This window comes from Giraffa tippelskirchi, chromosome 12 (genome assembly GCF_054371585.1).
Source record: "Giraffa tippelskirchi isolate mGirTip1 chromosome 12, T2T-mGirTip1v1.2.pri, whole genome shotgun sequence".
Taxonomy (NCBI): domain Eukaryota; kingdom Metazoa; phylum Chordata; class Mammalia; order Artiodactyla; family Giraffidae; genus Giraffa; species Giraffa tippelskirchi.
Window position 1 is genome coordinate 65820038 of NC_137286.1, and position 19571 is coordinate 65839608.

The following is a 19571-nucleotide window of genomic DNA, read 5'->3' on the forward strand; positions in this document are numbered from 1 at the left end:
ACTGCCTGTGAGCTCTCCTGAGGCCCCGGCCTCTGGGCAGGGGCAAACAGCAGAACATCCTGGCAGCAAGTGATCTGGCTGGGGGCTCCTCTCCGCTCTGGAGGCCTGGATACCCGGGTTGCGGGTTCTGTTGGGTTCTGTTGCCGGCAGGTGACATCATTTCCTGGGGTTCGTGCTGAAGTCCCTTCCCCAAAACTTCCCAAGGGAATCTCTGGGTTTCTGACTGCTCGACCACCCCCCTTAGGCCATGTGCAGGCACAGTGACAGCCACACAGCCCAGCCCACAGCCCTGGGGAGGCCTGGGTGCAGCCAGGGCCTGAGCTCCGAGGACCCCGCTGCTCTCAGACCAGGCTCCTTCTTCTCATAAGTGGTGTGGCCCTGGACAAGCGTATGCCCCTCAGGGTTTCCCCAGTCTCTCCATCTGGAGAGTGGGGGTCATTCTCCCATCTGCTTCCTAGGTCTGTCGGCCTACGAGCAGCTCCATGCCTTTCCACCTGGGGCCGATATCACGTGGAGCTTGTGCGCTGAGACTTCAGAAAGAAAGACTCCATCCAGGGCTGACACAGCACAGAATGGGGCAGAACGAGGCCTGGATGCGCCGTGGTACCCAGGAAAAGGCACTCCCCCTCCTGAGTGTTTTGAGACCCCGCATCCAAGTTGGAGGACCGAAAGGAAGACTCGAAGGTCTCCCTCTCTTATAGAAAAGAGTAGCCAACTTTCTGGTCCTCTGTTTCCATTGAGATTCTGTTCAAGTGTCCCAGCTCGGCTTCTGCGGGTGGCTGAGCTTCTAATGGCTCCCTGCGTTCTTGTCTTTTCCTCTCCAAACCTTCCGTCCTTTTCCCCCTTCTGGGGTGGATGGGCGCTGTCATTGCTTCTACCTTCGAGACAGATTGATGAAAAGTCTGGACCGTCGACTCCTTTCCTCTCTTTGGTTCCGTGTCTCTCTCTGTCTGTGTCCCTCTCTTTTCCCTTCTCGATTCAGTCTGTGTCTTCCTCTTTCTCTCTCGTGTGTGGATGGATGGATGCTAGGAATGCACATGTATATGATTAGATGAGGGTTATGTTTTAGGGATAGGTTAGAGGGAGAGAAAGGCTTTAGGTCGGAGTTGGTCATGGGGGAAGGGTCAAGGGTGGTGGTGGTGTTTCTTGGAATCTGAGTGCTGTGCATTCTTCGTCTCTTTCCATATGAACCCCTTCTCAGATACACCACTTGCAAGGAGTCTCTCATGTTCCGTTTCCTATCTTTTGCATTTCTGAATGCTTAGCTTCTCTGTTGTGAAGAGGTTCCATTGGATGGAAACCCATTGGCGTACTTCGTTTTCCTCTTTCCCTTACTTGAAGAGACCCATTTCTACCTCCGCCCAGCAAATGGCAAGGAGACTCTGATGTTAATGAGCCTTTGACGTACGCTTCTTTCTAGCTGTCTCATGACATCAGTCTTTAGGGTGAGGTTTTTCCCCGATATTGAGGTGGTGTGAGATCAAAACCAATAGCGTTCTTCAGATGTAGCTGTCTGGTTTTCCCATGGACATTTATTCAAGAGGCTTTCTTGTTCCCATTTGGATATTCTCCCCTTTTGTGTCAGAGATGAGTTGACCATGGATGCCGGGGTTTGTTTCTGGACCCTCAACTTTATTCCATCGATCTGGATCTGTGTGTGTTGTTGTATTCCCAATAGCATACTGTCCTGCTGCTGCCGCTGCGCCTAAGTCACTTCAGTCGTGTCTGACTCTGCGCGACCCCATGGCCTGCAGCCTACCAGGCTCCTCCGTCCAGGGCGTTTTCCAGGCAAGAGTACTGGAGTGGGTCGCCATCGCCTTCTCCGATACTCTCCTGAGGATCCTAGTTTGGTCGTCTAATTTCCTTTCACACAACCTTGGATGTCCGTATCGGGGCTTTTTCGTCGGATTGTATTGACAATTTAGGCTCTTTTCTGTTTCCGTACCCCTTTTGCAATTCTTTGTTCGGTGAGAAAATGCATTGGCATTTTGGGAGGAATAGCATCGAAGCTGTGGATTGCCTTGTGGGGCTGTGACATCATTTTCCCAATAGGAATTCTTTCAAGCCCTGAGCACAGCTTCTCTTTCCAGTGGTTGGTGTGGGCTTGATCTTCCTTCTTCCATCTCTCGCCGTTTTGTGAGAACAGGTCCTTCCTTCCCTTCTGGGTTAGATGGACTCGTGGGTATCACTTCAGTGAATGGCATTGTCAGTGGGGGTGATAATTCCCTTCTCATTGGAAGACTTTGCTGTGAGTATTAGAAATGCAAGTGATTTCTCTTCCCCTTCCTCCCTGTCCATCTCTCAGAGCCACCGGGAAACAGAGGCCTCATCCAGGGTCACACAGGCCTGAGGGAGTGCAACTAGACTGTTGTTTCTTCAGGCCCTCAGTGCTGGACATCATCCGGGATACTCTGTGTGTGTCTTCCTCAGTCTGCTGTCCCTTCAGACCTTTCCCTAGTTTTCACAGGCTTGTCGTGTTGGTGTTCTTTGTCTGTTTGGAGACACATCCTTGAGAAGCTTTGTGTTTCCACTCATTCGTCTCGCGATGTATGACCTGTCTTTTGCTTTTGTAATGAGGTCTTTCCCACAGTAGATATCTTTGATTTTGCAAAGTCCACTGTATTCTCTGGGTTGTTTTGTGGGCTGCCTTTTTGTTTTGTGTGTGAAGACTCAAAGCACGTGTCCGGTTTCTGCTCATTGTTCTTCTAGATTTGTGACAAGTTTTCATGGAAACTTTGTCTAGGGATAACTGGAAGTGAACTCGGTGTAAGGTGTCAAGTCTCCATCTCCATTCATGTCATGCCCTGCAGTTTCCAATTCCCTGTTCCTGAGTGGTTTTGGAGACCTTGTGGGAAGTTTGGTTGCATCGGAGTTTGCGTTTCCACCTTGAGTAGATTCACACTGTTCTGCCCTCAGGGACACTGTCAAGGGGGAGTGAGGAGCAGCCTGCACTTCCAGCAGTGACCACACGGTGGGGCGAGTGCTGCTCTCCCCTCTGGGAGCCCCAGGCCACAGGCATCCCAGTGAGGAGCCAGCTCTGTGCTCAGCTGAAAGGAGTTAGTCTCTCAGGAGCCTCTGAGCCCTTGCCTTTGGATCACCCAGGGTGGGCATTTGCTGTGACAGAAAAAATTGCCCTGAATTCCATGGACGGAAGAGCCTGGCTGTGTAGAGTTCGTGAGTTGCCGTGAATCAGACACAACTGAGGACACAAAAATTCAATAGACTAAAACACTTTTTGGGGGTGGGGGGAGTGAAAGGGGGTGATGTGGGGTTTTTTGTCTTATATAATAGCCGAGGGAAATCTAGTTTAAACCTAAATTCACATAGATGGGAAAGGTATAGCTCTCCGTCACCCTATTAAAAAAAAAAAAAAAAACGTCTTAACTTTTCTGAAAGCTTATTTAGTAGCTTCCTTGAGCAGTTCATTGTGAAGGATTTTTTTTTTTTTTCTGTGACATTGGCCTCATTAAAAAGTACGGTTTGCCTTTACTGGATAATTTTGTTCATTTGGTTTGTTAGGGAATCTTGGTAATATTTGAGTTTCCTGGGGAGTATGGTCACATGACCTGGCCCTGGCCAATCGGTGTGTTCCACCTCCCTGGCCACTGTGATTGGCTCCGGACTGGGGCAGTGCCCAATCGGGGCCCGGGGCCGGGCCTCACGTTGGAAGCCAGGGGAAGACGAGCTCTCGTCCTGCTGGGGTAGGGGAAGGGGTGGGGCCAGGGGAGGTCAGGCTCCAGCAGTGGGAGGGGCTTGAGGTCCGCCTGCGGCAGTTGGTGACCTTCCTGCTCCCCTCAGGGCAGAGCCGCCGGCCTGAGAATGAGGGCGCTGCTGAGCCCAGGGGCTGGGATGGCCCGCTGCTGCTGTGGTCCCAGAGCTCCACCCGAGACCTGAGGGAGGCCGTCTGCCCGTGAGTCCTCTCCCGCTTGTCTGTCAGCTTGTTTGAACCATGCTGGGTTTTCTGCCCAGCTGGCTAAGGGGAGTCCCTGGAAATGCAAGGGTGTGGGTTTTGGCAGACTTCAGGGAAGACATGCCAGATGAGCCTGGGAGACTCCAGCTTAATCTGGATTCAGGAGATATCTCTTCGGGCCAGCTAGTAATTGTAGGATAAGCCTAATGAGTCTTCACAGGATGAAGAGAGTAACGTGCCAAGGTAGCAATCGATGTTCTCATTCGAGAGGATGAAGCTGGTGCTCAGAGAAGGGGGGAACCTGGCCAGAGCAAGGAGGTGTGCACCCAGACAGAACCCCCAGATCCGGCCATTTGAGCTCAGGGAGGCCACTGGTGTGGCTTGTCCCTGTAGCAGGCGCCGAGGCACGCAGCCCACCCTGATTCCTGCGGGGGCCTGACTTGGGAAGTGCCATCTGGTAGCTTTGAGACTCACCAAACCAAATTGCACTGGAGAGAGGAAGGACACCTTCCTTCATCCACCCCCCACCCCCGCCGGATTCCCACATACCCTGACCCCTTTCTCTTGACTTCGGAGCCATTTCCAGAGTCCCGCTCATATGACCTCATTCGAAGTGCACTGTGGACGAGCTGCCATCTGCAGCTGCTACCACAGCAGCCAAGGGCTTCAGCTCCCGAGTACCTCCCTTCCTTTGGAACTTGGGGGCCCTCTACTCCCCACTTGCACACCACAGACCTTTGCTGAGGATTGTGGGGACCCTCACTCAGTTTGCAGCACGTTGTAGCCATCCCTGTCCTCTCAATACCTCCCTTGCCACTCAGCTTGTGAGCCCCTTTGGAGCAGCGTGGCCCACCTGGCTGCAACGGAAGAGACACAGCTGACAGTGAAACAACAGCTTAGATCTGACAGCCGGAAAGCTCTGTCAAAAGAGACCTCCCTCTTCACACCGTAGAGGCTGTAGGAGCCGCCAGGCTTTCGGAACCAGTGCTGGGGCCAAAATGACTCCACAGCCGTTTTCCTTCCTGGGGAGGGTTCTGGCTCGAGTGGGAATGGCTCAAGTCTCCTAAGGTTCTGAAAGCCCACTGTGTGCAGATTCACGGTACACAGAGAGGAGAAGGTGGAGTCCTGCCCTGGAGGTGGTCACAGCTCACGGATGAGCCAGGCAGGCAGGCAGGCAGGCAGGCAGGGCATGAGAACACCTGAGCTGCCTTCATGAGTGAATGGTGTGGGGGCAGAGGAAGAGAAGCCGGTCTGCTCCCTCATGTGGTGCCCAGGGCAGGTTGTCCCCAGAGGAAACCCTTACGACGGTGAGGACTCTCACTGCTGTTTCCCAAGGGGTTCCGTCGGTGCGTGTCTTCCCCGGAGCGGTCAGGCCGTCTCTAAAGTACACTGGCCATGGGCATTGCCTCTCCTTGGAACTTCCCACGTGTTTCTCTTTTTTATGGAACAGTGATTTTTCTAGAGGGGTTCTGGGCCACAAGGTTGTTGGGTCATTTTCTAGCCTTCTGTCGTGAAGAACGCTTTCCTGGGCGTTGGGGTGGTTTGTTGTTCCAGCTCCCTTTCTTGGCTTCTTTTGGGAGCTGGTGCAACAAGAGGAGCTCAGCCTCTGCCTTCTGGCTGAGATGTCACCCTTCAAACAGCAATGCCTGCCTGGAGATAATGATGGCATTTGCCAAAAGGGCTTCGTTTGGCACATGATATCTTGAAAGGACGTACACCGTCCTGTCAGCTATCAAAGGCTAGTTCAAATGACATAAAAATGAGAACTCTCCAATGGAGTCTTACAGTAGGTGGAGAGTCCGAAAGAAACTCCTTCAGTCATTTCACTGAGAGTCATTGATTGGGGACACCAAGAATATAGGAAGGAATGCAGAAAGAAAAGATGAAATTGTGTTCAGGATCGGGGGGAGGGATGAACAGGGCGTGCTTGCCTTGAATCCAGGCTTTGTTGGGGGGTGGGGCATAAAGATCAAACGGGTCTGAAACCACAAAGTGGTGATGGTAACACAGTATCACCAGAGTTACACAACAGTGTTCCCAAATTGCAACAATGATGAAAAAGTTTACTAACTTAACCAACAAGTTCCCAACTTAACCAACAAAAATACAGGAAACCATACAAAAAATAAAACATCACCAGAAAGGTGGAAACAAACCAAATGCAAAGCAGTTCAGGGGAAAGGAACTCCATGTCCCCTGGGGGCAGACCGAGTTGACAGCGTCCACGGTGAGCCGACAGGGATGGAGGCGGCAGAGCCGACCGCTCCCCTGGACGTGGTGTTTCCGGCAAGGGCTCTGGGTCTCTGTCCAGAGCGGGGGCTCGTTCTTCCTGCAGGGGTGGGTGAGTCATCGTCGGCGTCTGGGTGTTGCGCGGGAGCCAGGGCAGGCTCTCCCTGCCGAGGCGGTGACTCCTCCTCTGCCTCGGGTTCTCCTGCCAAAGCCCGAGCAGGTACAGGTGCACGTGGAGGTGGAGGTTCTGGCTGAGGGGGTGGGACATCAGTGCCTGGGGCTGGGGGTCCTGCAGGCACGGAGATCCGATGTGCCCGGTGTGCTGGCCAGAACCCAGCTGGCCTGGTGTCTCTGCGAGGGCAAGTCTCGGTTCTCCATCTGCCCTCGGTGGATCCCTGGGTCCTGCACCTGGAGCCACCACCTCTGTAGGGACAGGTCTGGGAAGTGGAGCCTGGTTCCAGTTGGAGGCCAGTGCTAGAGCTGGGGGAGAAGCAAAGTTTGCCCACAGGCCAGCCTTGGCATGTGCGTATCCCGGGACAGAAAGCTTCCAAGAGATTCCCAAAGAATACCCAGGGTCGGATGTCTTTTGGGACTGAAGTGTGCAAGATGGGGGTGGGGGTGTGAGGCCAGCGCTTGCTGCAGGCCCAGCAGCATCTTTCGGGGACTCGTCCCTGTGTAGCTCAGCACCCCCTCCCCACACACTCCCGTGCACCAGCCCCAGCGTCCTCACCTCTGTGCTCTGGCGTGCTGGGCTCCAGGTCCTCCTGCTGCCTCAGAGGCTGGGGTTCTCGGGACTCTGGGTCGGAGCCGGGTGTGCTGAGCTCCGTGGCAGCCTCAGACTGGGCCGCCGGGTGTATCCTGTGTGGTGTCTCGGCAGCAGGCCTTCCCCGCCTCTGCTTCGCCCCCGGTGGGGCTGATGCCTCCGTGGGCACGCTCACCTGGAGCCTGCACTGGGCCTCAGGGGCGGGGGGGTGGTGCTCCGACCCCTCCCTCCGGGAGGTGGACGGGGTGTCCCCGTCCTCGGCCTCATCACGTGGGAAGCTCTGCAGCGACAGTGACCGTCAGCCAGCCATGCTGGGACTTTTCCGAGCTGGGCCTGGCCAGTGGAGCCGCTGCTTCTGCCTGCTCGAACTTCTCTTCCCAGAAGGGTCAGAGACGTGTGTCTGCTCAGATCCCCACCCGGGACGAAAGAGACCGACCTGAGGGTGTGAGGCCAGCCTGGGCGGCCGGCGCTGCCCGCACTCTCCCCATCCCAGCCAGCCTGCTCTCCCCTGGGGTGTGGACACAACTTGCCCGCAGGCTTCTGACCCCACATCCGCCTGGGCTTCCTTGAGGGAGACACACCCCGAGAAACCCGCATCCACACACACAGGCAAAGGACCCGGTGTTTCCGGGTGGCATGGGAGAGGTGGGCTGGCCCGGCCTGGGGCTCCCCGTGTTACCTTTCTGTTTCTCCGGGCAAAGGGCCAGAGGCCTCTCGGGGGTGCCCTGAGCCAACGTCGACAGGGTGCCCACGCACACTGCCTGTGAGCTCTCCTCAGGCCCCGGCCTCTGGGCAGGGGCAAACAGCAGAACATCCTGGCAGCAAGTGATCTGGCTGGGGGCTCCTCTCCGCTCTGGAGGCCTGGATACCCGGGTTGCGGGTTCTGTTGGGTTCTGTTGCCGGCAGGTGACATCATTTCCTGGGGTTCGTGCTGAGGTCCCTTCCCCAAAACTTCCCAAGGGAATCTCTGGGTTTCTGACTGCTCGACCACCCCCCTTAGGCCATGTGCAGGCACAGTGACAGCCACACAGCCCAGCCCACAGCCCTGGGGAGGCCTGGGTGCAGCCAGGGCCTGAGCTCCGAGGACCCCGCTGCTCTCAGACCAGGCTCCTTCTTCTCATAAGTGGTGTGGCCCTGGACAAGCGTATGCCCCTCAGGGTTTCCCCAGTCTCTCCATCTGCAGAGTGGGGGTCATTCTCCCATCTGCTTCCTAGGTCTGTCGGCCTACGAGCAGCTCCATGCCTTTCCACCTGGGGCCGATATCACGTGGAGCTTGTGCGCTGAGACTTCAGAAAGAAAGACTCCATCCAGGGCTGACACAGCACAGAATGGGGCAGAACGAGGCCTGGATGCGCCGTGGTACCCAGGAAAAGGCACTCCCCCTCCTGAGTGTTTTGAGACCCCGCATCCAAGTTGGAGGACCGAAAGGAAGACTCGAAGGTCTCCCTCTCTTATAGAAAAGAGTAGCCAACTTTCTGGTCCTCTGTTTCCATTGAGATTCTGTTCAAGTGTCCCAGCTCGGCTTCTGCGGGTGGCTGAGCTTCTAATGGCTCCCTGCGTTCTTGTCTTTTCCTCTCCAAACCTTCCGTCCTTTTCCCCCTTCTGGGGTGGATGGGCGCTGTCATTGCTTCTACCTTCGAGACAGATTGATGAAACGTCTGGACCATCGACTCCTTTCCTCTCTTTGGTTCCGTGTCTCTCTCTGGCTGTGTCCCTCTCTTTTCCCTTCTCGATTCAGTCTGTGTCTTCCTCTTTCTCTCTCGTGTGTGGATGGATGGATGCTAGGAATGCACATGTATATGATTAGATGAGGGTTATGTTTTAGGGATAGGTTAGAGGGAGAGAAAGGCTTTAGGTCGGAGTTGGTCATGGGGGAAGGGTCAAGGGTGGTGGTGGTGTTTCTTGGAATCTGAGTGCTGTGCGTTCTTCGTCTCTTTCCATATGAACCCCTTCTCAGATACACCACTTGCAAGGAGTCTCTCATGTTCCGTTTCCTATCTTTTGCATTTCTGAATGCTTAGCTTCTCTGTTGTGAAGAGGTTCCATTGGATGGAAACCCATTGGCGTACTTCGTTTTCCTCTTTCCCTTACTTGAAGAGACCCATTTCTACCTCGGCCCAGCAAATGGCAAGGAGACTCTGATGTTAAGGAGCCTTTGACCTACGCTTCTTTCTAGCTATCTCATGACATCAGTCTTTAGGGTGAGGTTTTTCCCCGATATTGAGGTGGTGTGAGATCAAAACCAATAGCGTTCTTCAGATGTAGCTGTCTGGTTTTCCCATGGACATTTATTGAAGAGGCTTTCTTGTTCCCATTTGGATATTCTCCCCTTTTGTGTCAGAGATGAGTTGACCATGGATGCCGGGGTTTGTTTCTGGACCCTCAACTTTATTCCATCGATCTGGATCTGTGTGTGTTGTTGTATTCCCAATAGCATACTGTCCTGCTGCTGCCGCTGCGCCTAAGTCACTTCAGTCGTGTCTGACTCTGCGCGACCCCATGGCCTGCAGCCTACCAGGCTCCTCCGTCCAGGGCGTTTTCCAGGCAAGAGTACTGGAGTGGGTCGCCATCGCCTTCTCCGATACTCTCCTGAGGATCCTAGTTTGGTCGTCTAATTTCCTTTCACACAACCTTGGATGTCCGTATCGGGGCTTTTTCGTCGGATTGTATTGACAATTTAGGCTCTTTTCTGTTTCCGTACCCCTTTTGCAATTCTTTGTTCGGTGCGAAAATGCATTGGCATTTTGGGAGGAATAGCATCGAAGCTGTGGATTGCCTTGTGGGGCTGTGACATCATTTTCCCAATAGGAATTCTTTCAAGCCCTGAGCACAGCTTCTCTTTCCAGTGGTTGGTGTGGGCTTGATCTTCCTTCTTCCATCTCTCGCCGTTTTGTGAGAACAGGTCCTTCCTTCCCTTCTGGGTTAGATGGACTCGTGGGTATCACTTCAGTGAATGGCATTGTCAGTGGGGGTGATAATTCCCTTCTCATTGGAAGACTTTGCTGTGAGTATTAGAAATGCAAGTGATTTCTCTTCCCCTTCCTCCCTGTCCATCTCTCAGAGCCACCGGGAAACAGAGGCCTCATCCAGGGTCACACAGGCCTGAGGGAGTGCAACTAGACTGTTGTTTCTTCAGGCCCTCAGTGCTGGACATCATCCGGGATACTCTGTGTGTGTCTTCCTCAGTCTGCTGTCCCTTCAGACCTTTCCCTAGTTTTCACAGGCTTGTCGTGTTGGTGTTCTTTGTCTGTTTGGAGACACATCCTTGAGAAGCTTTGTGTTTCCACTCATTCGTCTCGCGATGTATGACCTGTCTTTTGCTTTTGTAATGAGGTCTTTCCCACAGTAGATATCTTTGATTTTGCAAAGTCCACTGTATTCTCTGGGTTGTTTTGTGGGCTGCCTTTTTGTTTTGTGTGTGAAGACTCAAAGCACATGTCCGGTTTCTGCTCATTGTTCTTCTAGATTTGTGACAAGTTTTCATGGAAACTTTGTCTAGGCATAACTGGAAGTGAACTCGGTGTAAGGTGTCAAGTCTCCATCTCCATTCATGTCATGCCCTGCAGTTTCCAATTCCCTGTTCCTGAGTGGTTTTGGAGACCTTGTGGGAAGTTTGGTTGCATCGGAGTTTGCGTTTCCACCTTGAGTAGATTCACACTGTTCTGCCCTCAGGGACACTGTCAAGGGGGAGTGAGGAGCAGCCTGCACTTCCAGCAGTGACCACACGGTGGGGCGAGTGCTGCTCTCCCCTCTGGGAGCCCCAGGCCACAGGCATCCCAGTGAGGAGCCAGCTCTGTGCTCAGCTGAAAGGAGTTAGTCTCTCAGGAGCCTCTGAGCCCTTGCCTTTGGATCACCCAGGGTGGGCATTTGCTGTGACAGAAAAAATTGCCCTGAATTCCATGGACGGAAGAGCCTGGCTGTGTAGAGTTCGTGAGTTGCCGTGAATCAGACACAACTGAGGACACAAAAATTCAATAGACTAAAACACTTTTTGGGGGTGGGGGGAGTGAAAGGGGGTGATGTGGGGTTTTTTGTCTTATATAATAGCCGAGGGAAATCTAGTTTAAACCTAAATTCACATAGATGGGAAAGGTATAGCTCTCCGTCACCCTATTAAAAAAAAAAAAAGTCTTAACTTTTCTGAAAGCTTATTTAGTAGCTTCCTTGAGCAGTTCATTGTGAAGGATTTTTTTTTTTCTTTGACATTGGCCTCATTAAAAAGTACGGTTTGCCTTTACTGGATAATTTTGTTCATTGGTTTGTTAGGGAATCTTGGTAATATTTGAGTTTCCTGGGGAGTATGGTCACATGACCTGGCCCTGGCCAATCGGTGCGTTCCACCTCCCTGGCCACTGTGATTGGCTCCGGACTGGGGCAGTGCCCAATCGGGGCCCAGGGCCGGGCCTCACGTTGGAAGCCAGGGGAAGACGAGCTCTCGTCCTGCTGGGGTAGGGGAAGGGGTGGGGCCGGGGGAGGTCAGGCTCCAGCAGTGGGAGGGGCTTGAGGTCCGCCTGCGGCAGTTGGTGACCTTCCTGCTCCCCTCAGGGCAGAGCCGCCGGCCTGAGAATGAGGGCGCTGCTGAGCCCAGGGGCTGAGATGGCCCGCTGCTGCTGTGGTCCCAGAGCTCCACCCGAGACCTGAGGGAGGCCGTCTGCCCGTGAGTCCTCTCCCGCTTGTCTGTCAGCTTGTTTGAACCATGCTGGGTTTTCTGCCCAGCTGGCTAAGGGGAGTCCCTGGAAATGCAAGGGTGTGGGTTTTGGCAGACTTCAGGGAAGACATGCCAGATGAGCCTGGGAGACTCCAGCTTAATCTGGATTCAGGAGATATCTCTTCGGGCCAGCTAGTAATTGTAGGATAAGCCTAATGAGTCTTCACAGGATGAAGAGAGTAACGTGCCAAGGTAGCAATCGATGTCCTCATTCGAGAGGATGAAGCTGGTGCTCAGAGAAGGGGGGAACTTGGCCAGAGCAAGGAGGTGTGCACCCAGACAGAACCCCCAGATCCGGCCATTTGAGCTCAGGGAGGCCACTGGTGTGGCTTGTCCCTGTGGCAGGGGCCGAGGCACGCAGCCCACCCTGATTCCTGCGGGGGCCTGACTTGGGAAGTGCCATCTTGTAGCTTTGAGACTCACCAAACCAAATTGCACTGGAGAGAGGAAGGACACCTTCCTTCATCCACCCCCCACCCCCGCCGGATTCCCACATACCCTGACCCCTTTCTCTTGATTTCGGAGCCATTTCCAGAGTCCCGCTCATATGACCTCATTCGAAGTGCACTGTGGACGAGCTGCCATCTGCAGCTGCTACCACAGCAGCCAAGGGCTTTAGCTCCCGAGTACCTCCCTTCCTTTGGAACTTGGGGGCCCTCTACTCCCCACTTGCACACCATAGACCTTTGCTGAGGATTGTGGGGACCCTCACTCAGTTTGCAGCACGTTGTAGCCATCCCTGTCCTCTCAATACCTCCCTTGCCACTCAGCTTGTGAGCCCCTTTGGAGCAGCGTGGCCCACCTGGCTGCAACGGAAGAGACACAGCTGACAGTGAAACAACAGCTTAGATCTGACAGCCAGAAAGCTCTGTCAAAAGGGACCTCCCTCTTCACACCGTAGAGGCTGTAGGAGCCGCCAGGCTTTCGGAACCAGTGCTGGGGCCAAAATGACTCCACAGCCGTTTTCCTTCCTGGGGAGGGTTCTGGCTCGAGTGGGAATGGCTCAAGTCTCCTAAGGTTCTGAAAGCCCACTGTGTGCAGATTCACGGTACACAGAGAGGAGAAGGTGGAGTCCTGCCCTGGAGGTGGTCACAGCTCACGGATGAGCCAGGCAGGCAGGCAGGCAGGCAGGGCATGAGAACTCCTGGGCTGCCTTCATGAGTGAATGGTGTGGGGGCAGAGGAAGAGAAGCCGGTCTGCTCCCTCATGTGGTGCCCAGGGCAGGTTGTCCCCAGAGGAAACCCTTACGACGGTGAGGACTCTCACTGCTGTTTCCCAAGGGGTTCCGTCGGTGCGTGTCTTCCCCGGAGCGGTCAGGCCGTCTCTAAAGTACACTGGCCATGGGCATTGCCTCTCCTTGGAACTTCCCACGTGTTTCTCTTTTTTATGGAACAGTGATTTTTCTAGAGGGGTTCTGGGCCACAAGGTTGTTGGGTCATTTTCTAGCCTTCTGTCGTGAAGAACGCTTTCCTGGGCGTTGGGGTGGTTTGTTGTTCCAGCTCCCTTTCTTGGCTTCTTTTGGGAGCTGGTGCAACAAGAGGAGCTCAGCCTCTGCCTTCTGGCTGAGATGTCACCCTTCAAACAGCAATGCCTGCCTGGAGATAATGATGGCATTTGCCAAAAGGGCTTCGTTTGGCACATGATATCTTGAAAGGACGTACACCGTCCTGTCAGCTATCAAAGGCTAGTTCAAATGACATAAAAATGAGAACTCTCCAATGGAGTCTTACAGTAGGTGGAGAGTCCGAAAGAAACTCCTTCAGTCATTTCACTGAGAGTCATTGATTGGGGACACCAAGAATATAGGAAGGAATGCAGAAAGAAAAGATGAAATTGTGTTCAGGATCGGGGGGAGGGATGAACAGGGCGTGCTTGCCTTGAATCCAGGCTTTGTTGGGGGGTGGGGCATAAAGATCAAACGGGTCTGAAACCACAAAGTGGTGATGGTAACACAGTATCACCAGAGTTACACAACAGTGTTCCCAAATTGCAACAATGATGAAAAAGTTTACTAACTTAACCAACAAGTTCCCAACTTAACCAACAAAAATACAGGAAACCATACAAAAAATAAAACATCACCAGAAAGGTGGAAACAAACCAAATGCAAAGCAGTTCAGGGGAAAGGAACTCCATGTCCCCTGGGGGCAGACCGAGTTGACAGCGTCCACGGTGAGCCGACAGGGATGGAGGCGGCAGAGCCGACCGCTCCCCTGGACGTGGTGTTTCCGGCAAGGGCTCTGGGTCTCTGTCCAGAGCGGGGGCTCGTTCTTCCTGCAGGGGTGGGTGAGTCATCGTCGGCGTCTGGGTGTTGCGCGGGAGCCAGGGCAGGCTCTCCCTGCCGAGGCGGTGACTCCTCCTCTGCCTCGGGTTCTCCTGCCAAAGCCCGAGCAGGTACAGGTGCACGTGGAGGTGGAGGTTCTGGCTGAGGGGGTGGGACATCAGTGCCTGGGGCTGGGGGTCCTGCAGGCACGGAGATCCGATGTGCCCGGTGTGCTGGCCAGAACCCAGCTGGCCTGGTGTCTCTGCGAGGGCAAGTCTCGGTTCTCCATCTGCCCTCGGTGGATCCCTGGGTCCTGCACCTGGAGCCACCACCTCTGTAGGGACAGGTCTGGGAAGTGGAGCCTGGTTCCAGTTGGAGGCCAGTGCTAGAGCTGGGGGAGAAGCAAAGTTTGCCCACAGGCCAGCCTTGGCATGTGCGTATCCCGGGACAGAAAGCTTCCAAGAGATTCCCAAAGAATACCCAGGGTCGGATGTCTTTTGGGACTGAAGTGTGCAAGAAGGGGGTGGGGGTGTGAGGCCAGCGCTTGCTGCAGGCCCAGCAGCATCTTTCGGGGACTCGTCCCTGTGTAGCTCAGCACCCCCTCCCCATACACTCCCGTGCACCAGCCCCAGCGTCCTCACCTCTGTGCTCTGGCGTGCTGGGCTCCAGGTCCTCCTGCTGCCTCAGAGGCTGGGGTTCTCGGGACTCTGGGTCGGAGCCGGGTGTGCTGAGCTCCGTGGCAGCCTCAGACTGGGCCGCCGGGTGTATCCTGTGTGGTGTCTCGGCAGCAGGCCTTCCCCGCCTCCGCTTCGCCCCCGGTGGGGCTGATGCCTCCGTGGGCACGCTCACCTGGAGCCTGCACTGGGCCTCAGGGGCGGGGGGGTGGTGCTCCGACCCCTCCCTCCGGGAGGTGGATGGGGTGTCCCCGTCCTCGGCCTCATCACGTGGGAAGCTCTGCAACGACAGTGACCGTCAGCCAGCCATGCTGGGACTTTTCCGAGCTGGGCCTGGCCAGTGGAGCCGCTGCTTCTGCCTGCTCGAACTTCTCTTCCCAGAAGGGTCAGAGACGTGTGTCTGCTCAGATCCCCACCCGGGACGAAAGAGACCCACCTGAGGGTGTGAGGCCAGCCTGGGCGGCCGGCGCTGCCCGCACTCTCCCCATCCCAGCCAGCCTGCTCTCCCCTGGGGTGTGGACACAACTTGCCCGCAGGCTTCTGACCCCACATCCGCCTGGGCTTCCTTGAGGGAGACACACCCCGAGAAACCCGCATCCACACACACAGGCAAAGGACCCGGTGTTTCCGGGTGGCATGGGAGAGGTGGGCTGGCCCGGCCTGGGGCTCCCCGTGTTACCTTTCTGTTTCTCCGGGCAAAGGGCCAGAGGCCTCTCGGGGGTGCCCTGAGCCAACGTCGACAGGGTGCCCACGCACACTGCCTGTGAGCTCTCCTCAGGCCCCGGCCTCTGGGCAGGGGCAAACAGCAGAACATCCTGGCAGCAAGTGATCTGGCTGGGGGCTCCTCTCCGCTCTGGAGGCCTGGATACACGGGTCGCGGGTTCTGTTGGGTTCTGTTGCCGGCAGGTGACATCATTTCCTGGGGTTCGTGCTGAGGTCCCTTCCCCAAAACTTCCCAAGTGAATCTCTGGGTTTCTGACTGCTCGACCACCCCCGTTAGGCCATGTGCAGGCACAGTGACAGCCACACAGCCCAGCCCACAGCCCTGGGGAGGCCTGGGTGCAGCCAGGGCCTGAGCTCCGAGGACCCCGCTGCTCTCAGACCAGGCTCCTTCTTCTCATAAGTGGTGTGGCCCTGGACAAGCGTATGCCCCTCAGGGTTTCCCCAGTCTCTCCATCTGGAGAGTGGGGGTCATTCTCCCATCTGCTTCCTAGGTCTGTCGGCCTACGAGCAGCTCCATGCCTTTCCACCTGGGGCCGATATCACGTGGAGCTTGTGCGCTGAGACTTCAGAAAGAAAGACTCCATCCAGGGCTGACACAGCACAGAATGGGGCAGAACGAGGCCTGGATGCGCCGTGGTACCCAGGAAAAGGCACTCCCCCTCCTGAGTGTTTTGAGACCCCGCATCCAAGTTGGAGGCGCGAAAGGAAGACTCGAAGGTCTCCCTCTCTTATAGAAAAGAGTAGCCAACTTTCTGGTCCTCTGTTTCCATTGAGATTCTGTTCAAGTGTCCCAGCTCGGCTTCTGCGGGTGGCTGAGCTTCTAATGTCTCCCTGCGTTCTTGTCTTTTCCTCTCCAAACCTTCCGTCCTTTTCCCCCTTCTGGGGTGGATGGGCGCTGTCATTGCTTCTACCTTCGAGACAGATTGATGAAACGTCTGGACCGTCGACTCCTTTCCTCTCTTTGGTTCCGTGTCTCTCTCTGTCTGTGTCCCTCTCTTTTCCCTTCTCGATTCAGTCTGTGTCTTCCTCTTTCTCTCTCGTGTGTGGATGGATGGATGCTAGGAATGCACATGTATATGATTAGATGAGGGTTATGTTTTAGGGATAGGTTAGAGGGAGAGAAAGGCTTTAGGTCGGAGTTGGTCATGGGGGAAGGGTCAAGGGTGGTGGTGGTGTTTCTTGGAATCTGAGTGCTGTGCATTCTTCGTCTCTTTCCATATGAACCCCTTCTCAGATACACCACTTGCAAGGAGTCTCTCATGTTCCGTTTCCCATCTTTTGCATTTCTGAATGCTTAGCTTCTCTGTTGTGAAGAGGTTCCATTGGATGGAAACCCATTGGCGTACTTCGTTTTCCTCTTTCCCTTACTTGAAGAGACCCATTTCTACCTCCGCCCAGCAAATGGCAAGGAGACTCTGATGTTAAGGAGCCTTTGACCTACGCTTCTTTCTAGCTGTCTCATGACATCAGTCTTTAGGGTGAGGTTTTCCCCCGATATTGAGGTGGTGTGAGATCAAAACCAATAGCGTTCTTCAGATGTAGCTGTCTGGTTTTCCCATGGACATTTATTGAAGAGGCTTTCTTGTTCCCATTTGGATATTCTCCCCTTTTGTGTCAGAGATGAGTTGACCATGGATGCCGGGGTTTGTTTCTGGACCCTCAACTTTATTCCATCGATCTGGATCTGTGTGTGTTGTTGTATTCCCAATAGCATACTGTCCTGCTGCTGCCGCTGCGCCTAAGTCACTTCAGTCGTGTCTGACTCTGCGCGACCCCATGGCCTGCAGCCTACCAGGCTCCTCCGTCCAGGGCGTTTTCCAGGCAAGAGTACTGGAGTGGGTCGCCATCGCCTTCTCCGATACTCTCCTGAGGATCCTAGTTTGGTCGTCTAATTTCCTTTCACACAACCTTGGATGTCCGTATCGGGGCTTTTTCGTCGGATTGTATTGACAATTTAGGCTCTTTTCTGTTTCCGTACCCCTTTTGCAATTCTTTGTTCGGTGCGAAAATGCATTGGCATTTTGGGAGGAATAGCATCGAAGCTGTGGATTGCCTTGTGGGGCTGTGACATCATTTTCCCAATAGGAATTCTTTCAAGCCCTGAGCACAGCTTCTCTTTCCAGTGGTTGGTGTGGGCTTGATCTTCCTTCTTCCATCTCTCGCCGTTTTGTGAGAACAGGTCCTTCCTTCCCTTCTGGGTTAGATGGACTCGTGGGTATCACTTCAGTGAATGGCATTGTCAGTGGGGGTGATAATTCCCTTCTCATTGGAAGACTTTGCTGTGAGTATTAGAAATGCAAGTGATTTCTCTTCCCCTTCCTCCCTGTCCATCTCTCAGAGCCACCGGGAAACAGAGGCCTCATCCAGGGTCACACAGGCCTGAGGGAGTGCAACTAGACTGTTGTTTCTTCAGGCCCTCAGTGCTGGACATCATCCGGGATACTCTGTGTGTGTCTTCCTCAGTCTGGTGTCCCTTCAGACCTTTCCCTAGTTTTCACAGGCTTGTCGTGTTGGTGTTCTTTGTCTGTTTGGAGACACATCCTTGAGAAGCTTTGTGTTTCCACTCATTCGTCTCGCGATGTATGACCTGTCTTTTGCTTTTGTAATGAGGTCTTTCCCACAGTAGATATCTTTGATTTTGCAAAGTCCACTGTATTCTCTGGGTTGTTTTGTGGGCTGCCTTTTTGTTTTGTGTGTGAAGACTCAAAGCACGTGTCCAGTTTCTGCTCATTGTTCTTCTAGATTTGTGACAAGTTTTCATGGAAACTTTGTCTAGGGATAACTGGAAGTGAACTCGGTGTAAGGTGTCAAGTCTCCATCTCCATTCATGTCATGCCCTGCAGTTTCCAATTCCCTGTTCCTGAGTGGTTTTGGAGACCTTGTGGGAAGTTTGGTTGCATCGGAGTTTGCGTTTCCACCTTGAGTAGATTCACACTGTTCTGCCCTCAGGGACACTGTCAAGGGGGAGTGAGGAGCAGCCTGCACTTCCAGCAGTGACCACACGGTGGGGCGAGTGCTGCTCTCCCCTCTGGGAGCCCCAGGCCACAGGCATCCCAGTGAGGAGCCAGCTCTGTGCTCAGCTGAAAGGAGTTAGTCTCTCAGGAGCCTCTGAGCCCTTGCCTTTGGATCACCCAGGGTGGGCATTTGCTGTGACAGAAAAAAATTGCCCTGAATTCCATGGACGGAAGAGCCTGGCTGTGTAGAGTTCGTGAGTTGCCGTGAATCAGACACAACTGAGGACACAAAAATTCAATAGACTAAAACACTTTTTGGGGGTGGGGGGAGTGAAAGGGGGTGATGTGGGGTTTTTTGTCTTATATAATAGCCGAGGGAAATCTAGTTTAAACCTAAATTCACATAGATGGGAAAGGTATAGCTCTCCGTCACCCTATTAAAAAAAAAAAAAAACGTCTTAACTTTTCTGAAAGCTTATTTAGTAGCTTCCTTGAGCAGTTCATTGTGAAGGATTTTTTTTTTTTTTCTGTGACATTGGCCTCATTAAAAAGTACGGTTTGCCTTTACTGGATAATTTTGTTCATTGGTTTGTTAGGGAATCTTGGTAATATTTGAGTTTCCTGGGGAGTATGGTCACATGACCTGGCCCTGGCCAATCGGTGCGTTCCACCTCCCTGGCCACTGTGATTGGCTCCGGACTGGGGCAGTGCCCAATCGGGGCCCGGGGCCGGGCCTCACTTTGGAAGCCAGGGGAAGACGAGCTCTCGTTCTGCTGGGGTAGGGGAAGGGGTGGGGCCGGGGGAGGTCAGGCTCCAGCAGTGGGAGGGGCTTGAGGTCCGCCTGCGGCAGTTGGTGACCTTCCTGCTCCCCTCAGGGCAGAGCCGCCGGCCTGAGAATGAGGGCGCTGCTGAGCCCAGGGGCTGGGATGGCCCGCTGCTGCTGTGGTCCCAGAGCTCCACCCGAGACCTGAGGGAGGCCGTCTGCCCGTGAGTCCTCTCCCGCTTGTCTGTCAGCTTGTTTGAACCATGCTGGGTTTTCTGCCCAGCTGGCTAAGGGGAGTCCCTGGAAATGCAAGGGTGTGGGTTTTGGCAGACTTCAGGGAAGACATGCCAGATGAGCCTGGGAGACTCCAGCTTAATCTGGATTCAGGAGATATCTCTTCGGGCCAGCTAGTAATTGTAGGATAAGCCTAATGAGTCTTCACAGGATGAAGAGAGTAACGTGCCAAGGTAGCAATCGATGTCCTCATTCGAGAGGATGAAGCTGGTGCTCAGAGAAGGGGGGAACTTGGCCAGAGCAAGGAGGTGTGCACCCAGACAGAACCCCCAGATCCGGCCATTTGAGCT

At 54.2% G+C, this 19571-nt stretch overlaps 1 long non-coding RNA gene across 1 annotated transcript in view; it reads left to right on the forward strand.

Moving 5' to 3' along the window:
- LOC145530002 (uncharacterized) overlaps nt 1-19571 on the forward strand; it is a 1493464-nt gene that overhangs the window by 722349 nt on the left and 751544 nt on the right. The window contains exons 84-86 of the long non-coding RNA XR_014071397.1: nt 3799-3910; nt 11448-11559; nt 19100-19211. This is a non-coding gene — a long non-coding RNA (uncharacterized LOC145530002). The remainder of the gene's footprint in view (nt 1-3798; nt 3911-11447; nt 11560-19099; nt 19212-19571) is intronic.